Source organism: Natrix helvetica (genome assembly GCF_964273705.1).
Source record: "Natrix helvetica genome assembly, chromosome: 3".
Lineage (NCBI taxonomy): Eukaryota > Metazoa > Chordata > Lepidosauria > Squamata > Natricidae > Natrix > Natrix helvetica.
The window spans coordinates 46,647,615-46,671,624 of record NC_138549.1 but is presented as its reverse complement, the minus strand read 5'-3'; positions in this window follow the sequence as shown (position 1 = coordinate 46,671,624).

The following is a 24,010-nucleotide window of genomic DNA, read 5'->3' as shown; positions in this document are numbered from 1 at the left end:
GTAGGTAGGTAGGTAGGTAAGTAGGTAGGTAGGTAGGTAGGTAGGTAGGTAAAGAGAGAGAGAAAGAGAGAGAAATACAGTAGGTAGGTAGGGAGAGAGAGAGTAGTTAGGTAGGTGGTAGGTAGGTAGGTAGGTAGGTAGATAGATAAAGGGATATATATATAGAGAGAGAAAGAAATAGAGAGAGAGAGAGAGAGAAATACAGTAGGTAGGAAGAGAGAGAGAGTAGGTAGGTTGGTAGGTAGATAGAGGGGGAGAGAGAGAGAGAAATGCAGTAGGTAGGTAGGGAGAGAGAGAGTAGGTAGGTAGATAGAGGGATAGAGAGAGAGAAAGAGAGAGAAAGAGAAATACAGTAGGTAGGTAGGGAGAGAGAGAGAAGTTGGTAGATAGGTAGATATTTCCAGATGTATTTATCCATGTGCTAGAGAAGGAAATTGCTGACAATCTGCAGCACCTAAAGCTTTGTTTCTGCTGGCATAGCACTTGATCAATGTAATTCTCATCAATCACTCTAACTAAAGAGCTTTCCTAAAGGGAAAAAAAAACGTTTTTGCACTCTGCAAACCTCCCAAAAACGGCCCTTTTTTAAAAAGGCATGAATAGCCTTTGGGGGGCTTGCAGAGTGCTCCTGGGCGGGGGCAAAAATGAGCAAAAAATGGCTCGTTTTTTGTCAAGAAAATTGCATGCATAGCCTTATGAAGGCTTATAGAGTGCTCCTGGGGGCTGGGGGGACAAAATTGAGCAAAAATTGGGCCGTTTTTTGCTCATTTTTGCCCTCCCCAGCCCCCAGGAGCTCTCTGAAAGCCTCCTACAAGCTATGCACGACCATTTTGGTGAAGGGGTGGGGCTTCAGGAGGCAAAAAATGCTGTATTTGATATATAAGACACACCCAGATTTTCAGCCTCTTTTTTGAGGGAAAAAGGTGCGTCTTATAAACCCAAAAATATGGTATGACCTTTTTTCATACTTACTATTATTGTCGCATGCCCATAGTCATGTAATCAAAATTCAGATAATTGGCAACTGATTCATGTTTATGACAGCTGCAGTGTTGATCACCTTTTGTCACTTTCTGAGAAACAAAGTCAATGGGAAAGACGGATTCACTTAACAACCATGTTTCTAATTTAACAACTGCAGCATTTCACATAGCAACTGAAAGGTAATAAAATGGGGCAAAATTCACTTAACAACTGTCTCACTTAGCAGCAGAAATGTTGGGCTCAATTGTGGTCTTAAATTGTGGACTCTGTAATTAGGAAAGAGCTTCATCACTATTGTTGCAATATTTGAGCTGCCCACCCCACCCCCAGGAAAGATCTTGGTTACTTGACTTTTTCAATTTTTCCCAAAACGACTACCCTGGAACTGCTGCTTAACAAAGACATTGGCAAGATTTCCCCAAAGTCTAGGTGAACACTTGTCCATGATTCCTTGGTAATATAAAAGTCTCACTGCTAGTTTTAGGATGCTTTTCTGAATTCTCGGTCTAATACTCAATAATAATAATAATAATAATAATAATAATAATAATAATAATAAGCTTTTATTTCTAGACCGCACCCTTTCCTAAGCAGGACTCGGGGCGGTGTACAGTCATTATTAAAACCATATACAAATACATAGACATAGACATAGACGTAGACAGAGGAGGTAGAAAATATACTGTACAATATTTAGTTAAAATACAAATAAAATTAAAATTCCCTTTAAAAATTCCCCAATAAAATGTTTGCCAGGAGGTGGAAGATGGAGCTATAAATTATGAGATTTCCTAGTGATTTTCCATTCAACTAATGAGGTTCAATCATGCTGAAATGTAAATCCCAAATGAATACAGAATAACAGAGTTAGAAGGACATAAAAGGTCTTCTGGGCCAATCCCCAGCCACACCCACCTAGTTGTAGCAACCTGGCTGTGACCACCCAGCCATGCCTACCCAGCCATGCCCACCTGACCACTGGGAGTCATCATAATCTTACGTGCAACTGGCCCTTTGAGGGCAACCATAATCCTGATGCGGCCCTCAATATCCCTGAAAGGTTATCAAGAGGGGATCAGACCTTATTTGTATGTTGCTGCTTATATCCTGTTCCAGTCCAGCAGGATTCTGAGTGGCTTACATTCTTCTTGTAGTAAAATGAAAATAGTGAAAACATTATAGTTAAATAACCAATGATAGTAGCGAAAACATAACAATAAAAGTAGCAAAACGGTACTATGTCCACAACAATAAACTGAAATGTAGTTCCTATGGACAGGAAGAGATTTCTAATTGATTTCAGATTTTCTCCCATGGCTTTCTAAAAAGCCTATTTTGTGACTTTCCTAAAACTCACCAGAGTGGAGGTAAGTCTAATCTTAGGAGTTACACTATTGCAAAGAAGAATCGCAACTGAAACCTTGAATATGACTGCATAACATAGTTATATACAGTAGCTACTCTATATAACATGCATTTCTCAAGGTTGCACATCTAATCTCTGATCCTGCATAGACTGTCTGAGTATAAAACTATCTTCTCCTTTTTCAGGGCATCGTCATTTTTTATGCAGTCAGAAAAATTCACATAGAGTGCCCTGCATAGAGTTGGCTAATAATATTAAGGAATAAAATAGCAATCCCGTTTAACTTCCATTCTATCAATCGGTTATGACCCAGGTAGTCAAGGTAAGGCAGGTCTCTAGAGAGTCCTTTATTGTTCTAAGTAAATGTTCCAAAAATGGTCCTCCAACAACCAGTAAGACTCCATCCCACACTACTCTAGAGGCAACCACCCTCAGTCCCCCAAAGAACAGCCCGTATATCAAAGAAAGTCCATAGAGTAGGAGCATGTTCACAGGGCAAGGTCCAGGGTCCCAAGCCCAGTCCACCCAGCTAAGCAGGTCCACAAAGCAAACTGTAGTCCGCAAAGTCAAGGCACAAGTCCTCAGGGCAAATACAAGGTACATGGCAAAAGGCAGTTGTTAAGGCAAGGCTGCTGACAGGCAGTGGTGCTGATAGGCAGCAGATCCCCTCTGATTAGGAACAGCTGCCTCTCTTGATCTCTAAACCTAAGAGAAATTGGTAGACTTGGCTACTGAATATATTCATTCATTCACTCACTCACTCACTCATTCACTCACTCACTTTCATATTTCTATAGCATTCCATCTCACAATCAAGTGACCATTACCAGATAGCATGAATCAAAAACCCCTATCACAATATTTCTCTTATTGAAAGTTATCTTTCTTCCCAAAGCTCTCTCTAGCAGACCGCCATGAGAGCCGGGGTGGTGCACTGATTAGAATGCAGTATTGCAAGCTAACCTTGCTGACTGCCAGCAGTTCAAGCCTGGCCTGCTCAAGGTTGACACAGCCTTCCATTCTTCTGAAGTCAGTAAAATGAGGAACCAGGTTGTTGGGGGCAATATACTGACTGCTTAGAGAGAGTCTGTGAAGCACTGTATAAGTCTCAGCGCTATTGCTATTGTCAAAATGATGATACAGACACATTGATATGCATGCAACTTATATGCTTGCTTTCTGGACGTAAGTACTGACATCTGAATGATGACATCATCACACTATCATGTATATTATTCTTGCCCTCTTTTCAACTCACAAAAACAAAAAAGCTATGCGTTGTGCCTCTACATCAAATATGAGAGCTGTAAGGCAAAGATTTATTTTGGCCCCTTAACTCTTTAGTTGAACAGGTTAATGGCCATTCATAGAAGAATATGAACAAAGATGTAGCAATTTCACTATATGCATATGATATAACAGTACTTGGCTTAATTTAATATAAAATCTCCAAGGATTTATTGTTGTAAAGATGCAATTACAACACTTCACTAAAACATATTTTTAATGTTCTAAATTTATTGTATTTTGGGAAGACATTACTTCCCATATTAATCTGACTTTGGAACAATACTTCCAAATTCCTATTGTGTATATTAAATATATATATTTTCTACATGGAATTGACTGCTATATAACAGAAATTGATGTTTCATGTTCTTATCAGAAAGAAACTTGATAGTTAAACATTACAAAAATAAATTTATTGCTTCAATTACTCAAAAGATTGAAGACCTGGTATTAAAACAGTAAGTTCCTGACAGATGTAGATTTTTTTACTGACTATAAAAAATAGGATTATTCTTTATTGAAACTCTTGTATAAAAGGTTATATGTAGATTAATATATTTGAAAAGCTCATATATGTTTGATGTTATATTTGTTTTGCTTTTCCTTTCTTTTGTTTTTTTTTTCCTGTTAGCTTTTCCCTTTTCACTTCTCTTTAAATAAGAAACGCAAAAAAATAAAAATCTTAAAGTCATAAGGCCCACTAAATCTAAATAGGATTTTTGTATGCATAGGTTGTGCATTTACACATGCATGAGATGGCAAGTGCACAAAAATATAGCATATGGACACATTTTATCCATTGCATCTGAAACTCTCTAAATGGAGGACTACAAAATTGAAGGTTTTCAGAATATAATATTAAACCTGAAATGCAAGGTATGAGCATATGGAGCCTTTAAACTACTCAAAGACAGACCCAATGGGAATCTATGTTGCATGATAAGAAGGCCTGATAGATTTATGCTCCCTTGTATGCTTGGAAAACAGATGCAATAATCTAGAAAGCCATCTGCAGATTTCTCAGAAAATAAGCTTTTAGTCTAGCCTGAAATAGAGTATGAAGTCTGCCACCCTAGTTGTGAATCATTCCTACAATAATCATTTTAAATTGCAATGTATTGTAGCAAAAGAGGATCTAATGACTGAACATTATACTTCTAGGGGACAGGAAAACAAAATGGAAAGTATTGCAAATTGCTCAGATTAGCCACAATCTGCAATAGATAAACTATTGAGGTGGATAAAAGGAGGACCCAGATTGTTGGGAGCAATATGCTGCCTCTGTAAACCACTTAGAGGGGGCCATAAAGTACTATGAAGTGGTATATAAGTTTATTGCTACCACTATTGCTATACTGGTAATAAGGTGCCATTGTACTGAATTTGGTGGGATTTATTTTTGAGCAAGCATACTGTATGGAGGGCAAAATAGTGAACAACTTGTAAGGACAGCTTGACCTTGAACAAGATCACTGAGAAATAATTTTATTTCAGTAGATCTAGTTCATTTAGGAGAAGTTTCCTTCATTCTAACTTCCAGGACAAATGTACTGTTAACTGTAATACCATTCTTAACAACTCGATATATGTCACACAATCCTTAAAAGTCTTCACTGTAAATCAGCGGTTCTCAAATAGTGGGGCGCGCCCCCCTGGGGGGGCGCGAGGCTCCGTAAAGGGGGGCGCGAAGGCTCCCTTTCCATCTGGGTGCAACGGCGGCGGCGGCGTGGGCGAGGCATAATATATCCCGCCTGGAAGTGGCAGCACTTCGGACTGTGGATTTTCATTGGAGCTGCGGGCTGGAGCTTTGCAAGAAGCCTGCTCGGGCGGGGGTGGGAGGGAGGGAAGCATGGCTGTCCCAGGCTTCCCTCCCTTCCCCCCCCCAGCCCAAGCAGACTTTTTGCACAGCTCCAGCCCGCGGCTCTGATGAGTCTCTGAGCAGTCCCCAGCGCTGCCACTTCAAGCCGGGATATATTCTGCCATGCCCTCGGCGGCGTCTTTATGCAGGTAGCTCGCCTCCCCGCCAGCAGCTCCACCGCCAGCATTCCATCTGGAAGCGGAAGCGCAACAGCCGCTGTTGGGGAAGGGACAAAGGGGCAGCGGTCGCCCGATCTTGCCACCGCCACCCCTTCGCCCCTGGTAACGGCGACCGTTGTGCTGCTCCTTCCAGCTGGGATGCTGGAGGAGCTGCTGGCAGGGAGGGAGGGGAGGAGGGAGTAAGGATAGACAAGCAAGAGGGAAAGAGGAAAGAAGGCAAGCAGGCAGGAAGGAGGCAGAAGGAAGGAGGGAAGAATGGAACTGGAAGGGAGGCAGGGAAGGAGGGAGAGAGAAAGGAAGGATAGGAGGATAGGGAAAGAGGAAAGAAGGCAGGCAGGCAGGGGGAAAGAGGAAGGAGGGAACTGGAAGGGAGGCAGGAAGGAAGGGAAGGAGGAAGGGAGGGTGGAAGGAAGGATAGACAAGTAAGAGGGAAAGAGGAAAGAAGGCAAGCAGGCAGGAAGGAGGCAGAAGGAAGGAGGGAAGAATGGAACTGGAAGGGAGGCAGGGAAGGAGGGAGGGAGAAAGGAAGGATAGGAGGATAGGGAAAGAGGAAAGAAGGCAGGCAGGCAGGGGGAGAGAGGAAGGAGGGAACTGGAAGGGAGGCAGGAAGGAAGGGAAGGAGGAAGGGAGGGTGGAAGGAAGGATAGACAAGTAAGAGGGAAAGAGGAAAGAAGGCAAGCAGGCAGGAAGGAGGCAGAAGGAAGGAGGGAAGAATGGAACTGGAAGGGAGGCAGGGAAGGAGGGAGGGAGAAAGGAAGGATAGGAGGATAGGGAAAGAGGAAAGAAGGCAGGCAGGCAGGGGGAGAGAGGAAGGAGGGAACTGGAAGGGAGGCAGGAAGGAAGGGAAGGAGGAAGGGAGGGTGGAAGGAAGGATAGACAAGTAAGAGGGAAAGAGGAAAGAAGGCAAGCAGGCAGGAAGGAGGCAGAAGGAAGGAGGGAAGAATGGAACTGGAAGGGAGGCAGGGAAGGAGGGAGGGAGAAAGGAAGGATAGGAGGATAGGGAAAGAGGAAAGAAGGCAGGCAGGCAGGGGGAGAGAGGAAGGAGGGAACTGGAAGGGAGGCAGGAAGGAAGGGAAGGAGGAAGGGAGGGTGGAAGGAAGGATAGACAAGTAAGAGGGAAAGAGGAAAGAAGGCAAGCAGGCAGGAAGGAGGCAGAAGGAAGGAGGGAAGAATGGAACTGGAAGGGAGGCAGGGAAGGAGGGAGGGAGAAAGGAAGGATAGGAGGATAGGGAAAGAGGAAAGAAGGCAGGCAGGCAGAAGGGAGGGAGGTGCAAGGAAGGAAGGAAGCATAGATAAGCAGGAGGGAAAGAAGGCAGGCAGGCAGGGGGAAAGAGGAAGGAGGGAACTGGAAGGGAGGCAGGAAGGAAGGGAAAGAGGAAGGGAGGGTGAAAGGAAGGATAGACAAGTAAGAGGGAAAGAGGAAAGAAAGCATGTGACTACGGTGGGAGACGAGGAAAGACCGGTGTGCTATGTTATGCAGAGGTGTACTTATAACAATTTTATAGACAAATTATACTATTTACAGTCGTGCGGGGGGGGGGCGCGAAATGTTTTCTTCTTCCTAGGGGGGGCATGACAGAAAATAATTGAGAAGCACTGCTGTAAATCAACAATTGGATCTATGCTATTAAACAAGTTTTCCTTGTGTTTTTTTTTTCTGTGAAACTAGGGTTAGAGCAAGAGGCATCAGTTTTCATATCACTGTGCTAATCATTCATTGAACACATACGCTTCCTTTCCAGGGTGCAGGAATGAAATTACAGTATCCCACTAAAACATTCTGAATACTCTCCCCACCATTCATTCCAAAAGGTAGGCGGTCTGCCCAAAAATTGCAGTAAAGAAAAATTGACAAAGATCATAGAGCTGGAACCTGGAAGTACAAAATGCATTGTGGCTGTGATTAAAAGAGCTTCTGAATTAATAGGCACTTCCTATTATGAAGAGGGAATTTCAGATTTGTCCTATATAATTGCTCCTCCTGTTCCATAATGTCCCATAGTTCTCAGGACAGCTTTTTTAGGAATTACAAGAGTATTAAGAAACAATAAGGTAGTACTTATGGAGAAATTTGTTCTCCAAACTTATGCTATCACTTCTCCCAGAGAAATAATTATTGGTCAGCTCAGCTCTATATTTTCAGTGCGGCACAAACTATTAGCATTTAAAAGGTACTGCATTGGACATTCAGTTCATCTATAGTCAGTGCCTTTAATAAACATTGGAATGGGATTCACATCTTAATACAGAAGATTTTCAAAGTGAATATAAACATAAAACCAGAAACTTTTCTTTTGAGTTGAATGGAAAAAGAGTTGGGGGAAAAATTGGAACTTTCATGTATATGTTGATAGCAGCAAGATTACATTATGCACAAAAATGGAAGAGCAGTTTTTCCCACAATGAATGAATGACTTCCAAAATTGCAATTAGCAGATGGCCAAATTGACTGCTTTGTTTAAAGAAAAAAAAACAATTACTTTTGTTTCTACTTGGAAACTGCTTCTGGACTTTGTGCTTGAGGTGGGAAAAATGATTTACTGATTAGATAGGTTTGTTATTATAGAAGTGGCTATTTTGCTGTATAAAAGTAAAAAGTTGAGATTTGATTCTATTATCTTTTTCTATTGCAACAAAGGAAGTTGGAAGTCAACATCTTTTCATTTTTTCCCCTTTTCCCTACACTTTTCCTCCCCTCATTTTTCCTATTATTTTCTTTTGCTTTGTGTTTTATATTATAAACTAATAAAATAAAGTCAGTGCCTCTAATGTACTTATTATAACTTAGAAAAACAGGGTGTGTTATATGTTTATGAAGCACTGACTATTATGCACCAGTTTGGACATCTTTGTCCATCTAAGCAGAAACCTAAGGCAAAGAAATTCCACAACCACGACTAGTTTACAACAATTACTTTAAACAAACTGGAATATATGAGTAGCAATGGGTAATGCTCTGCCAAATTCCCTGATACCAAAAGCATCTTGAGCCCTACCTGTTGTTAAAAAAGCTATATAAAAACCTCACAATTTATAGCAGCGACTATCCAGTGGTGGGATTCAAATAATTTAACAACTTGTCAGGTTCCAGGGTCAGGTTGGCTGTTGTGGGAGGTGTGACCCATCCCCATCCTCCAGTTCTTCTATATATGTGGGACAATCCTCTCCCCAATGGCCAACCTGACCCTGAGTGAAAAATTTCCCAGGGTCATTAAATTTCCACCCTTTGCCAAAAGACTGTTTTCAAGGGTGCTTGTCTGCATGTTGGTCTCGAAGCTGTTTCAGCCTTTGGACAACTCATTGAAGAGATGAGGTTTCTGAGGAATGAGGAGAGGAGGTTATCATATGGACAAGGAGTTGATGCTCCCAAGAGCTTGCATGGGAAGGTGAAGAACTGGATTCCCCCCTCCCCATGGAGTTGCATGCAGGAGGTGTTGATCATTCTGCGAGCAAAAATGAGAGGAGCAAGGAATTAAGTTGGCAGAACAATCAAAGCTGGGCCCAATGTAGGAAAGACTGCAGGGTTAGTTTGGCCAGGCAAATTATTATACACACACACTATCAAAGTGGATCCTGGGCCCTGCAAAGCAATGGAGAAATGGACAATGGAGCAGCTGGCACAAAGGAAGGAAGAGGAGCAGGGAGAAGAAAGAGGGAAAACAGCCTTCTCCTTTCTTCATGCCAGCCACTCCATTGCCCATTTTCCATTGCCGTGCAGGGCCCAGGATCCACTTTGATAGCAGGGGTGGGTAATTTAACAACCGGTTCACCTGAACTGGTGCAAACCAGATGAATCCCACCACTGTATGAAACTTTTACATACACAATGTTTGTGGATGTAAAACTAGTGTCAAATAAGAGGACAACATCCAATTGTATTCCTAGAAATTACTAACACAGTTTCAACCAAAAGTCTAATCCCAGGAAGCACGCATCCACACATTGCAATATCCTTTAAAAGCTACACTAATCACAAGTTGACTTTAATAAGTAAATCCACCTGTTGCCCATGCTAGCCTGCTGCTACATTAAGGCCTCTCTTTGATTCTATTTTTGAATTCATAACAATAACAGACTATATTAGAACACTATAGATGTTTCTGAACTCTTCATTTTATACTTTCCTTCAATCTAATTGCACTAACAATCACATCATAAAAATGTTTTGGGTGTTTATGAAGACATCATTCCCAATCCATGATGAATAGATTCTTACTTTTTCCTGGCAATTTCATGTGCTACTGAAAACGTAATCAATTCTTATTTCCTACAAATGACAACACGTTTTAGGCCAAATGCCAACTGTCTATATGCAGCGGTGACTTTGATGGTTTTTGTGACTCTCATACTCTTCCCATTCCATTTTCCCCTTCCCTCCCTCCAGTTCATTGGCAAGTTGAAAAGCATTAAGGTTTGAAAGAAGCAAAACAGTTCAATCTTGACATGCTGGCCCTCTGAAAGAAAAGGGCACCCGGAAAATATTAAACATAGATTATTTTTTGTCGTTTAGGTGGTCTTAGCCTTCACTATTCTCTTGGGTCACTGAGGGTATTTTGCATAGAACCTTCTTACTAATTCATCTGCAGTGACGTTGTGGGCACCTACGCACTGCATCAGCTGAGATCCCTCTTTCCACTGCACTAAATATTGTAATTTCTCCTTAAAGTATCTTGTGTCCAGTATCTTCTTTATCTCATAGTGTTTCACCACCATCACTGGGGGGAGGGACTTCTCCTCAACTGACCTTAGTTTGAAGCCTCAGAAGGGCTTCAATAAGCTGCAGTGGAACACTGAGTGGACCTGTCTGAGTACCTTAGGAAAATGCAATTCTACTATAACTGGATTTATTATGCACACAATGGGGAATGGACCTATGTACTTGGGACCCAGATACTTACAAGGCTGGTTGAGCTTCAAATATTTTGTAGACAGATAATACTTCTCCCCAAACCTGAACTACTTCTGAGGGGCTTGTTTCTGATCTGCTTGTCTCTTTTGTGACTCCCTGATTTTATTTATGGCTTTCTGCACATTTCCCCAAGCAGCTTTTCATTTATCCATCCATTCAGCTACTGTTATTGAGGGAGGAGGTTTCCTCAGAAACTCTGGCATTAGCATAAAGTCAACTCCATGGTCACTTTAAAAGGGGTGCATCCAGTGCCCAGTTGGGTGCACTGAATTATTATAAGCCACCATAAGGTACAAGCTCTGCCCAGTTGGTTTGCTGATACTTTACATAACAATGTAGGTATTGCTCCACTGTTGTGTTGGTTTGTTCTACCACCCCATTTGTGTTCGGATGAAACACAGAACGAAGTCCCTAAGTCAGCGATGGCGAACCTTTTTTGGCTCGCGTGCCATAAGTGGGGGGAGCGCAGGGGGGGCCTTTGCAGGGGTGCCGCAGCCATAATGCAATGTGCGACCCCCAGTGAGCATGCGAGCACTACAGGTGCTCCCCCCCATTTTTACATGCTTTGTTCGCCCTCCCCAGGCTCCAGAGGCTTTATAGGAGCCTGGGGAGGGCGGAAACAGCCTCCCCCGCCCCCCCGGACGCCCTCTGGAGGTGTCAGGGAAGCCTCTGGACAGTCCCTGAAGACTTCGGAGCATTTTGGCCAGACGTCGGGCTGGGGGAAGCTTCAGACATGCAATGGAGTGTGCTTGTTTTGAAAACACGTCAACCACAGTCCAAATTACAGTGCTCTCATTATTCTCTGGTAATTCCACCATGAAATCCATAGTGATTTCCTCCCATGGTCTGCTAGGGTTTGCCACTGGCTGTAGCAACTCAGGAGTCTTCCCTGGCAACTGTTTCATGGACACACACACTGGGCAACTGTTTAAATAGTTTTCTATGTCTTTCTTCATTTTAAGCCACCAGAATTGCCTTTTTGCCAAGTGAGGGGTTTTTATAAACCCAAAGTGTTCTGCTGGCTTTACATCATGACTCCTTTGTAGGATCTGTTTCCTTTGCCTGGCTGGAACATACAGTTTGTCTCCCTTCCATGTAAGGTCCTCCCACATTGTCAGGTCGACTTTGTGGTCTTTAAGCCATTCATCTTCCTTTAGGGCTTGTTTTAGCTATTGCGTAAGCGTGCTATCGGCCAACAGAGGAGTGGTTAGCCACCACTGCTTCACTGAGATCTGCACTGCCAGTTACTAGCAGGGAATTATGGAGTTAACTATTTCCTCTCAGGTGCTTTTGTATTGGGGCATCCAAGAGAGTGCATCAGTGAGAAAATTGTATTGAAGGGTAAAATTGAACCAATTAAAGTACTGGGCCAATCACACTTGCTTGGGGGACAGCTTCCTTGGGCCTCTTAAGACTTTTAAGTTCTTGTGGTCCATCCACACTTTGAACAGAAGTGTTTGAATGAGCATGTTTGGAAAACTCTTTGTTCTTTTCCAGTGCATGCTTCCAGTCAGTATATCCTGCACTTAAAAATGATGGGCTACTGACAGCTCTGAGTTTACAGAATGACAAATACTTATCTCTGATTATACCATTCCATTCTTAACAAAATTTGCAATTCCAATTATTTCCCCTGAGATGAGCCATCATTGCTGTTGATACTCAGCCTCTAAGAACTTGCATGATGACAACAAGGAAGTGATCAAGGTTGTTTTTTTTCAAAGAAAACTTTTATTGCATCCATGTTATTCACTTTCTATAAAACAAGTGGAGCTCTTTCCCTAATCTGTTCAAATATATGCAGAACTGGATAAGGAACCAAACCATGGATCAGACTTATTGGATATTATTTCTAGAATGTCAAAACAGATTCCACTCTTCATATAATGTGGATATTGACAATTAAAAGTATGGAACAAACAGTGCAACAGAGTGGAACATATGACTAACGTGACTATATATAGCAAAAAAGCATAGTTCTGAAAAAAAAAGTTCAATAGTCAAATAGCTTTCACTAGATTTGAAAGTGTGTATCTGAATACATATTATGTCTTATCCAAGGACGGTAGACACAATTAGGACTAGTTCTCATTATTTAATTTCAACTATAATGATTAGGCCAAGCTAAATGCTATTCAACAATTATATTTACTTAACCTGGGTGTAGCATTAGTTGCGGTAACAGATTTAGAGTACAGGTATTAGGATGACATCTAGATTAATGGTCTCCAATCTTTCTGGCTTTGTGGACCAGTGGAGATGGAGGGGAGAAGGAAAGGTTCCACATGAGCAGTGGGTGCTTCCATATCCCAGTTGTGAACAGGCCGCAATTAGTAGTGGGCCAGGGCCTGGGGTTGGGGACCACTGTTCTAAATAGCAGCAAAAACCCATTCACAGCTTTGCTGCCATCTAATGTTCGGTGGATGTAGCATCCCAGATCTGATAACTGTGGAGTAAACATATTGTTTGAACCCATCCATTGAGAAGTGCAATGAACTGAAAACAAAAAATATTCAGTCTTCTGTTCCAGTCATAACAGAGAGAGACCTATAAGTATGAGGTTCACACTCTTAATATAGAATTGTTATTTAACATAAGCAAATGTAGATAGTATCACAACACTACAAAAGTGCATGGATAAGTTTACTAGCGTAGTGTTGAGAGCAGTTTTATGTCAGGCATTTATATCTGAACTGAGAAAGACACTCTTTATTATCATCTAGTGGCTTATGGATTTTTGCAGCTTTGATGTGGTTCCTCAATTTTACATGACTTTACTAAGTGGAGAGGAAAAAGGAGAATTTGTAGAAGTTTGAAGGAATCCTGTGGAGATTAGAAAGCCACATAACTTGGGATCAAACTCAGGTTTGCTGAATCACAAGCTATTCTGGAGTTCAACATGTTTTTCTCAGGTTTACTAGCAGATTTACTGAAAGTACCAGCACGTTATCTTTGAATATTTTGTATTCAGCCCTTTTCCTTGGTTTTAGACAAAAATAACTCAGTTTGCAGCTGCCATTGAAGGAGAAAAATATAATCTTAAATTTCATTTTCCATTATTAAATTAAGCAGGTACCTGAACACTGGGTTTTAAGAATCAGTTTAATGTTTTTTATTTGGGAGCTGGTAGGAGATGTCTCTGTGTTTTATTTCTCATTTAAAGGCATGAGATACTACAGGCAAATTATCTCTTCAGGGGTCCAATATTTAAAATTCTTTCATTGACTTTTTTCTGAAAATCCATCTTCTTTGAAATTATATGTATGCTGTTGCTTTTAAATCATGAGAACTTGACAACATGGATGTCACATTTTGACATAATAAATCACATGATGGAAAGGCTTTTTGTTGTTTGTATGTATGTATGTATGTATGTATGTATCAGTGACGTGCAGTCAGGTGAGGCAAGTGAGGCACAGCCTCACCGCTCTCATCATGAAAAGGAAAAAAATGTAAACGGAAAAAGCTGAGCTAGTTGCTGCCTCAACGTGGATGATTCTGCTTAACTGTTTAAAAAAGTCTCTAAAATCGTCTTCTACTATGAGGCAGGAGAATTGCATGCCTCCTCTAGTCTGACTTTAGGCGTTTTATGATCACTCGAGCAGAGTAAAAATTCCTGATGTTGTTGAGGCTCGCAGTACTCCTGCCTCATAGTTGAGGGCGCTTTTTAGAGGCTTTTTTTAACAGTTAAGCAGAGTCATCCACAGAAGCCAGGCAAAGAGCCATGCTGTAGCACACACACTTTCCCCCAGCCTCTTTCTTTTGGAAGGCTCGGATCGGCTCCCCTCTGGCTTCTCTGCCTCTCCTCTCACCCCAGCCTGCCAGCAGGAGGTGAGTGGGTGGGCTTTATTGCATTCCAGGCATTTCCCACCCAGACAGCAGGCTGCATTTGCACTGGTGGAGGTATTTGGGGAAGGCAGCAGGGGAATGGGGGGATGGCAGAGGAGCTGCTTTCAAGCCACTGGAAAAGATATCCAATCCAACATTTGTGTGTGTGTGTATTTGTTTGAGAGTGAGTGAGAGAGGGAAGGGGGTAGGAGAGATAGTCCAATCCAACTTGTGTGTGTGTGTGTGTGTGTGTGTGTGTGTGTGTGTGTGTGTTTGAGAGAGGGGGAGGAAGGGAGAGAGGGAGGAAGGAGGGGAAGGGAGAAGAAAAAGAAAATGAAGAAAGGAAACTTATTTCACAATGGAGAAAAACAAATGCTGTCGTTTTAAATCAGAACTGAGCATGCCTGGCTGTGGAATTCTGGGAGTTGAAGACCACAAGTCTAAAAATATTTGAAACCCACCACTGTGTCAGTGCCTCACCAGCCATAAACCTCACCACACGTCACTGATGTATGTATTCTTCATGCCTCTCCTTTGTAACTCTATATATCTAATTTATTTATGACCAACAGACTATTTATAGCTGAAGCATTGTAAAGGTATTTGTATGGTAAGATGCCATCTATGTGGTTTTTTACTTCTTTTTCATTAATGAGAAAGTATTTATAGTAATCTTAACTACCTAACCATCAGAAGAAAGCTTTATTGTTTCCCCTCTTATATTCATATTTGCATTCACGAAATAGCCTTATCTCAATCTAATTCAAATCACCATCATTGAACAGGGATAAGATTGTCTTGTGCTGAGAACAAATCCCCGAGGAACGGAATGCACTATTTTCTGTTTAGCTGATTTAAAAAGGCACAATCCCCAGGAACAAACAAACATCTCTGACAAACACCCCTGGAACAATTATGAAGTAATCAAAACCACACTGGAGTAAATATTTGCACTAGTTCTATTCATTAATTCAGATCTGGGCAGCCTGTGTATTCATAATATTCTTTTTGTGTTGCAGACATGGAAGTGAATTTACTGGCAGGATCCATGGTGGAAAAGGGAACCAGAATGAATTGACTTCATGATATATACTTCTTTTAAAATGAAAATTCTCACAGATAGTTAACTTCTGTAAAATATATAGGTAACATGGTGCCTGTAGGCCACTGATAGGCTGTCTGCTAAAACAAAGCAGATTACAGCATACGCTTGAAAGAAGACCAGGAAGCCTGTAATTGTGCAGTCTGTCTGGCAAGAAACAAAGAATGCTTATTCACAGGGAATATGCACCTGTAATGCTTGTAAAAATTCTGGGTGGTTAGAAAGATGATAAAAGAAACAAAGAAACATCTTGCATAGCTCAGCTAGAAGTTAGGAATAGTGATGGAGCAAATAGAATGTGTATTAGATAACTCCTGGAGCATTCACTAGCCAAGGCTTGGGAATAGGGACAGCTAAAGGCCAATAGGACAATTGTTAGATCATTACTAAAATGTTTATTAGACATATATCCTGCCTTATCCCGCCTTCTGCTTTAGTGAAATTGTATAAAGCTTTCTCAATCCTTTGTTCTGGGTCCTGGCATTTTGCTGGTTGTGACCACTTTTGCTGAAGCACTTTAATAAAATGAAACAAAACCTGCACCTCATTTCTGGTATTCTTCATTGACTTCAGCACCAGGCTCAGACACGAACTGGGAACAACACCACAATGGATCTACAAGCAATCAAGTTGATATATGCCAGGGATTTTTAGTCCCACCTAAGGCACAAAGCCACGTGAGTGACCTTGGACCAGTCACTCTCTCTTAGCCCTAGGAAAAAGGCAATAAAATCTTGCCAAGAAAACTTTATGGATAGGTTGAAGCTATTGCCAGGAGTCAATATGGACTAAAAAGCACAATAAACAAATAAAAATATATCTTACTTTTAAATAAATCTTATTTTTAAATAAATCTTATTTTTATTCAAAAATTGGCACGCTGAAAGTGAAAGCCAATCTCTAGCATCATATTTACTTACTAGAATGTTTTTTGCCCCCAGCTCCAGAGTGCCAATGATGTTCTTAGACAAGAAAATACAAGGAGTAACTGCCTGGCTCAGCTGAACGATTTGACTGGGAGATTTGTCCACCTGCACTGACAAAAAGGCAACACTGCAATTGTAGTGTTTTCTTAAATGAATAAACAGCTGAGGCGACTGGTTCAAGTAAAACAAGCTTTATTGATCAACATTAACTAGAACTAGAACTGAACAAGAGAGAGCCCATCTGACAGCTATTGTATAACGGGCAACCAATCAACAACCGTTCTTTCTCCCGCCAGAGCTTGCCGCGTCTCAACCAATCAGGGGCCTCCTGTTGACAGCTGATTCTCCATGGTCGTAACCATGGGGACTTTATAGCAATAGTCATCCTTGGATTAGCAAATTGGAGCAAAAGAGAAATCTCATCAGTTGGCCTAATATCTAATACTAAAAGGATAGTATGCAAATGGTGTTGCCTGTAATAGAGCAGCCATTTTCTGAATAGCAACCATTTTGGAAGTGCCTGGGATTTTTTCCCCCAATATTCCAAATGTACTAGTTCCAAAGGACTTCTGTGATAAATCTCTAATTTTCAATAAAGAAAAATAGTATTGCCCAAAACATGCATGAAATTATTCCATGTAAAGAGGAATAAGCCTCTTTATAAAGTGGCCCAGCTGGGGAAAACTACTGTGCCCTTGTTGTTGGGGAGAAGATAAAAAGAAGAAGGGAGCAGCAGCCGGAGGAGGAAAATGTACCTAACAACAATCATTCATTCTCTCTGCAGTGAATTAACATGTACTGAAAGCTAAAATTTTATTTGGACAAGGAATAAATAATTGGCTGACTATATTTATTTTATTTTGAATTTTGGGTATTTACAATTGGTATCTCTCATTTCCCCCATATGTTTCTTTTTTCCATTTACTCCTTTTTATATTAAGATATTGGGGTAATGGTTTAAACATGTTCTTAAAGTATATGCAGTTGAACAGTTATTGGTGTATGAAAATTAGTACAAGTTATATTAAGGTTGTAATTTCTGTGTCTTGAGCAGAAACACACAAACGGTTGCCTTTCCTTCCTATTTTTTCCTGGGCTGGACTGCAGGAAAAAAAATCCATGGTCAAATTGGAGAACTGAAAACTCCCACCTGGTGAGATTAAAATTGGTCAGAGGTTCAGCCTTATTGCTGAGTACTTAATAATTACCCTTTCCTATGTGATCTGCCAGGAAGGCTTTCATTAACCTCTTCTAAGTTGAAACAGTTTCTCCTCGTGTTTATTAGCAGAGAAGTCCTTCAGGCACGAATCCTTTTGTGGACAAGCACAGATAAGTCTTGGGAAAAAAGAAGCATAGCAAATATTTAGAGAGAAAAAAATACAAGCAACCTAATTACAATTTTGCGTGTTTAGGGGCTAGAAAACACTAGCATGTTTTTGCATATCGGTGAGTGTTAGATTGGGTATTGAGAAGGCAGAGACAGGCTCGTGGCAACAACAGCTCTTTATTACGATAGAACAGTCTGTACAATCCAGCAACTGCTTGGTCTTCTTCTTTTTTTGTTGTTGTTGTAAAAATTTTTTATTGGTTTTAAAACATGTATGGGGAAAACATAATAGGGTACATAGAAAAATTTGGTAGCTCCCATGTTAGTAGTAGAAATCCCTCCAAATTTCACGCTTCTACAATTTTAAAAATAACATATAAAGGATAAGCATAAACAGAATTCTTACTTTATATCAGCCATGTGATCAATCATCTCTTTCTTTGTCACTTTCTAGTATATCAACAATTACAATAATATTTCAGATATATTTATTTTTGTGACCTGAGCCTTTTCGATATTGCTCCCTCCTCCCTGCCCCCAGGTGGAGCCATGCCCCCCCTTCCCCATGTCTTGTACATTGCTGCCTTTTTCCCCACCTCCGCTATCTTCGTCCTCTGGGAGAGAAAAATGTTTTTTAATAAAGGCCTCTGCCTCATCCACTGTCTTAATTCTAACTCGGCTTCCCTCCCAGAAAATCAGCATTCCTTCTGGCAATAACCATCTAAACCAAATTTCTCTATTGTATAGTTTCTTTGATAAGGAAGAATACTTCCTCCTTTTTTCTCTAATCTTTTTCGGAATTTGCTTTAGAATGGTAATTTCTTTATCTTGGTATTTTATAGGTCCCTCCCTTTGGGCCCCTAGCACTTCATCTCTTGTGGTCCTCCTGAGGAATTTAATGTGTACCTCTCTTGGAACATTATGGGTTCTGGCATATGCTGAATTAATTCTATAGACCAGGTTCATATCCCACCACATCTGCTCTTTGTTTCTCTTAAGGTATTCTGCTAAAATTGTGCTCATAATATCTTTAAGATCTTCATTTTCTGTCTCTGGTAGATTCTGGAATCTGAGAAAAAAAGACATTCTTTCAAATTCTATTTTGGCCATAAAATTTTCCAGTTCTAAATTTCCCTTTTGGACCTCCTTAACCTTTTCCTCCATCCCAGCTGCCCCCTCCTCCAGCACCGCAATTCTCTGTTTATTTTCTGTTGTGTTATGTTGTACCCCTCTGAGTTCATCTTTGAGATCTGCCACTTCCTTCCTCAGTTCATTTTGACCTCTCATAATTTCCTGAAACATTTGGTTGACAAATAATTCTTTTGAGCTCTCTCCAGCTGCTTTTTTTTTGTAGCAATGAAGTAATTTTTGGCTGCTGGGTACTTGGACTGGAAGTTGCTGAGGCGGGAGCCGAAAGTGACTTGCCCGTTGGTGGTTTCTTAGGTCCCATTGTCTAAGTTGTCTAAGTTTACAAAGAAAATGGCATCACTGGAGTGCGTAGCCGGGCTGGTCCAAGGTAGCAGGTGAATGCGAAAGTAAAAAGTTAATTCTCCTTCACTGTTCCAAGACACAGAGGCACACCAGGAAGGGAAAAACCAAATAATCAAATCCAGAAAGTCCACGAAGCAGAAGAGATCCAGAGCACCCTCAAGGGAGGTATTAAAAGATGCCAGAAATTATCATTTTTTTTCCCAGGGTGGTTTCAAAAGGCAGATTTCATTTATAAGTACAAAAACGGGAACGGAGGGCAGCCATCTTGACTCCTCCTTTTCGCAGGGAGAAGAGCAAAAGTTTTGATTTTTAAAAACAGCTCAGCAAGCACTCTTACAACTGTGATTTCAGTCTTTCTCGCATAGTTAATTCAAGTGGCAAGTCAGCCTTTGTTCTCTCTCCATTCCAAAGTGGAGAGAGAGAGTTTGAATGCCGCTTTGTCCGAGGGGGGGTTAGGAAAAAAAACCTCCGCCCTCTAATCTTCGGTTTTAAATAGATTGAACAGAAATTTACGATAGCCTGCTGCTTATCCATTACCGATAGTTGAAGAGATTAGGAAGGATCCTCCATGACCAACATTTCAGCCACGCTTCCTTTGATTAACTTATTTCTTCCGGAACCCATTCGGCGAAGGGGCAAGCATGCCCCCCCTTCTGCTCCCCGGCTCCTGGGGCGAAGCTGGAAAAAACCCCATCGGTTGCCACCGAGTCTGGGGGGTTCCAACCCCCCAGACTCGGTCCTATGGCAGGGGACCCCTCTAAGGCCCCCTGTGCTTCTGAACGGAGCCCACCAACAAGCAGCAGACGAAACGTCTGTCGCCTGCAGGAACCGGAAGTTGACAACCGGGAGCTGTCAGACCTCTTAACCAATAGGATTCAATCTCTGTTCCCGCCTGAACAGAGGACCTTGGTGGAAACCATAGTAGATAGAGTGAATATCTAACAGTGAGGGTCACTGACAATGGAGTAGGGAATTAAAGAAGGACACTGCTGGGTGAAAGAAGTGTTGGGTCAGTGATAATTTGTGGCAGGTTCCCACTTTTTATTATTGATGCTGCCATTTCCCACACTTAAAATTCTTTTCTTTCCTTCATAACATTTGTGATCTACAATTTTTCATCATTGTATTGTAGAAAGTTAAAACCCATCCCTCTCCTAGAAAAATGAAATATCTTGGGAAATATTGAAAAGGCAGAATATTATATTTCCCTGGATAAGAAATGGAGAAACATGTTTTTAGGCAGGAAACAGACTCACTCTTAATAGCCCACACCTTTGTCAATGAGCCATTAAAATGCCTGAGCTAGTCTATTCTACATAACAAAGGTAGGATTTCCTCTACAGAAAATCACCACATGGCATCTGGAAACTCAACCAAGCTTGGGACTCAAAAGGCACACAACCTACAAAGTTAGTTAAGACCCCCTGCCCTTGGGAGTCTGACAACCAATCAGAATACATTTCTTACACAGGAACAGGAAACAGAGAGGTGGGGCCGAACAGAGAGTATAAAAAACCCAAGAACTCTCAGCAATCCCCTTTTCCGCTCTTTTTCTTCTTCACCCAACATCTTGAAGCATCTGATCACCTTTTCTGTTCAGGACCTCAAGCCATGTGGTCCTGTCCACCATTAAACCATCTCTCGCAGGTGTGGCCCTCCGCCCTTTCGAGGGCCCACCTTGATGATGGATTTATTAATCCCGAGAGGTGGAGGAAGCGGAGACTTAGGGGGTTTTTAGTTACTTGTTTTTTAAAAATTTGTAGGGGTGGGGGCTCAGGGGTTGTGGGGTGGGTGGGTCAGATCAGGAGCGATGTGAGCGCCGGGCCTCCAGGTGTGGTCGCAAGCAGAAGGAGCAGAAGGGAGGAGGAGGGGGAGGATATCATTCCTATACAGGGCTCTTTAATTCCAACGGTCGCAGGGAGGGGCAGATACGAGGACAGATTAAGAACTTAGAGTCGGTTGGGAGACCGTGGTTGCTGGTTACACCCGGTCGCTTGTACCAAACCCCGCGTTCTAGGTGGTCAAGAGTTACAGACCCAAGGCCTGAGGCTGTTGTTATGCAATGCGAGGTCCGTTGTTAACAAGGCCCCCCTCATTCACGATCTAATTTTAGAGGGGGAGCCGGACCTCGCGGGAATAACGGAGACCTGGTTGGGCCACGAGGGAGGTCTTCCCCTCGTGGAAATGTGCCCACCAGGCTACCGAGCATTTCACCAGCCCCGGGCCCAGGGAAGGGGCGGTGGGGTGGCAGTAATTATTCAGGAGGACTTAGAGCCGAGGGAGTCTACTGTGCCACAGACGTCCGGATGTGAATCCCTTGTTGTGAAATGGGGCCCTGGGAGACAGTTGGGCCTGCTGATAGTATACCTGGCTCCTCGCTATACATCAGCGGCCCTGCCCGAACTCCTCGAGCTGATCGCATCGGTGACGGTTGAGACCCCCAAACTTTTAGTGATGGGGGATTTTAACCTGCCATCGATGGGAGAAGCATCAGAGGGGGTTCGGGAGTTCATGGCTTCCATGACAGCCATGGACCTGACTCAAATGATTCAGGGCCCGACACATGAGGGAGGACACACTCTGGACCTTGTTTTTGTCTCTGGCCAGTGGCTGAGTGATCTGGGAGGAGGGGACTTAACCATCACTCCCCTGTCATGGTCAGATCACTCACTCCTTCATCTTGACTTCCCTGGTGCTACCTCCCGCTGCGGGGAGGCGGAACCGGAAAGTACCAGATGGTTCCGCCCCAGGCACCTGATGGAACCTGATAGGTTCCAGACAGAGCTTGGGCCACCTCCTGTAACCTTGACCCGCCCCCGGGTAGAGGACCTGGTGGTCGCGTGGAATAATGCGACTACCGGGGCCTTGAACCGGGTGGCGCCTTTGCGGCCTCTCCGGCGGCAACGATCCACCCTGGCCCCTTGGTTTACCGAGGAACTAAGGGTGATGAAATGCCGCAAGAGACGTCTAGAGAGTCGTTGGAGATCCTCTCGCTCCGAATTTGATCGAACACAGGCACGAGCCCATTTAAGGACGTACCTTGTGGCATTGAGAGTGGCCAAACGCCAATATTGTGCCACTCTCATTGCATCCGCGGAGAACCGCCCTGCCGCCCTGTTTCGGGTGTCCCACTCCCTCTTGTTTCAGAGGCCGCGGGAGGCCCCTCTACAGGGCAGGGCAGAGGAATTTGGTAAATATCTGCAGGATAAAATCGCTCAAATCCGGAGGGATTGGGTCCCTGTCAGTGGTCCAATGGAGACGTCCATGGCGAGTCTTGAGGAATCGATCTGGGAGGAGTTTGACTTGGTTGCCATCGAGGATTTGGACAGAATGCGTGGACGACTGCGACCCACCACATGTTTATTGGACCCGTGCCCCTCCTGGCTTGTACTGGCATCCTGGGAGGTTACACATGGGGCTTCCCTTGGGACGCATCCGGAGACTGCAGCTAGTTCAGAACGCAGCCGCGCAGGTTATTATGGGAAGTACACGTTACTCCCACATAACACCTCTCCTGCGCGAGCTGCACTGGCTACCTGTGGCCTTTCGGGTGCGTTTCAAGGTATTGATCACCATCTTTAAAGCGCTCCATGGCAGTGGACCTAGTTACCTGCAGGATCGCATCCTACCACACACGTCCCTGCGACCTATCCGCTCACACAGAGAGGGGCTCCTCCTGGTGCCGTCTGCTAGTCAATGCCAGCGGGCGACACCTAGGAGTAGATCCTTCTCTGTGATGGGCCCAACCCTCTGGAATGACCTCCCCCCTGACATTCGAACTACCACCGACCTCCGTTCCTTCCGGCAAAAGTTAAAGACTCACCTATTTCAATCAGCTGGCCTGGCACTTTCTTAGTTTTACCTCCCGGGGATTTATTCATTTTAATTGGGTTTGGGGTTTTAAAAAGTTTTTAATATACTATATACTATATTTAATATTTATTATTCTATGTACAGTCTTGCAACCTCCTCCACCTACGTATTTAATTATTTAACTGTTTTGTATGTATTTTATAACGTATTTTAGTGACTGTACACCGCCCCGAGTCCCTTCCGGGAGAGGGGGCGGTCTATAAATATGAATAATAATAATAATAATAATAATAATAATAATAATAATAATAATAATAATAATAATAATAATAATAATAATAATAATAATAATAATAATAATAATAATAATAATAATAATAATACACGAGACTGGCTCCTGGGCCTAGTGAATACTTTGTTGAGCGAGGGGTCTCTCCCGGCCGCCTTGAAAGAGGCGGTGGTGAGACCCTTGCTCAAGAAGCCTTCCCTGGACCCTTTGGAGCTGGCCAATTATCGTCCTGTCTCCAACCTTCCCTTTTTGGCGAAGGTTGTAGAGAGTGTGGTGGCCTACCAGTTTCCACGTCATCTGGAGGAAAATGATTATCTAGACCCGCGCCAGTCCGGCTTCCGCCCCGGTCACAGCACGGAGACGGCCTTGGTCGCGTTGGTGGATGATCTCTGGAGGGCCAGAGATAGAGGTTGTTCCTCTATCCTGGTCCTATTAGACCTCTCGGCGGCTTTTGATACCATCGACCATGGTATCCTGCTGCGCCGGCTGGAGGGGTTGGGTGTCCGGGGCACCGTTTTGCGGTGGTTCGGCTCCTACCTTTCTGGACGGACGCAGCGTGTGTTGGCAGGAGAAGAGAGGTTGACCCTACGCCCCCTTACTTGTGGGGTGCCACAGGGGTCAGTCCTCTCGCCACTCCTGTTCAACACA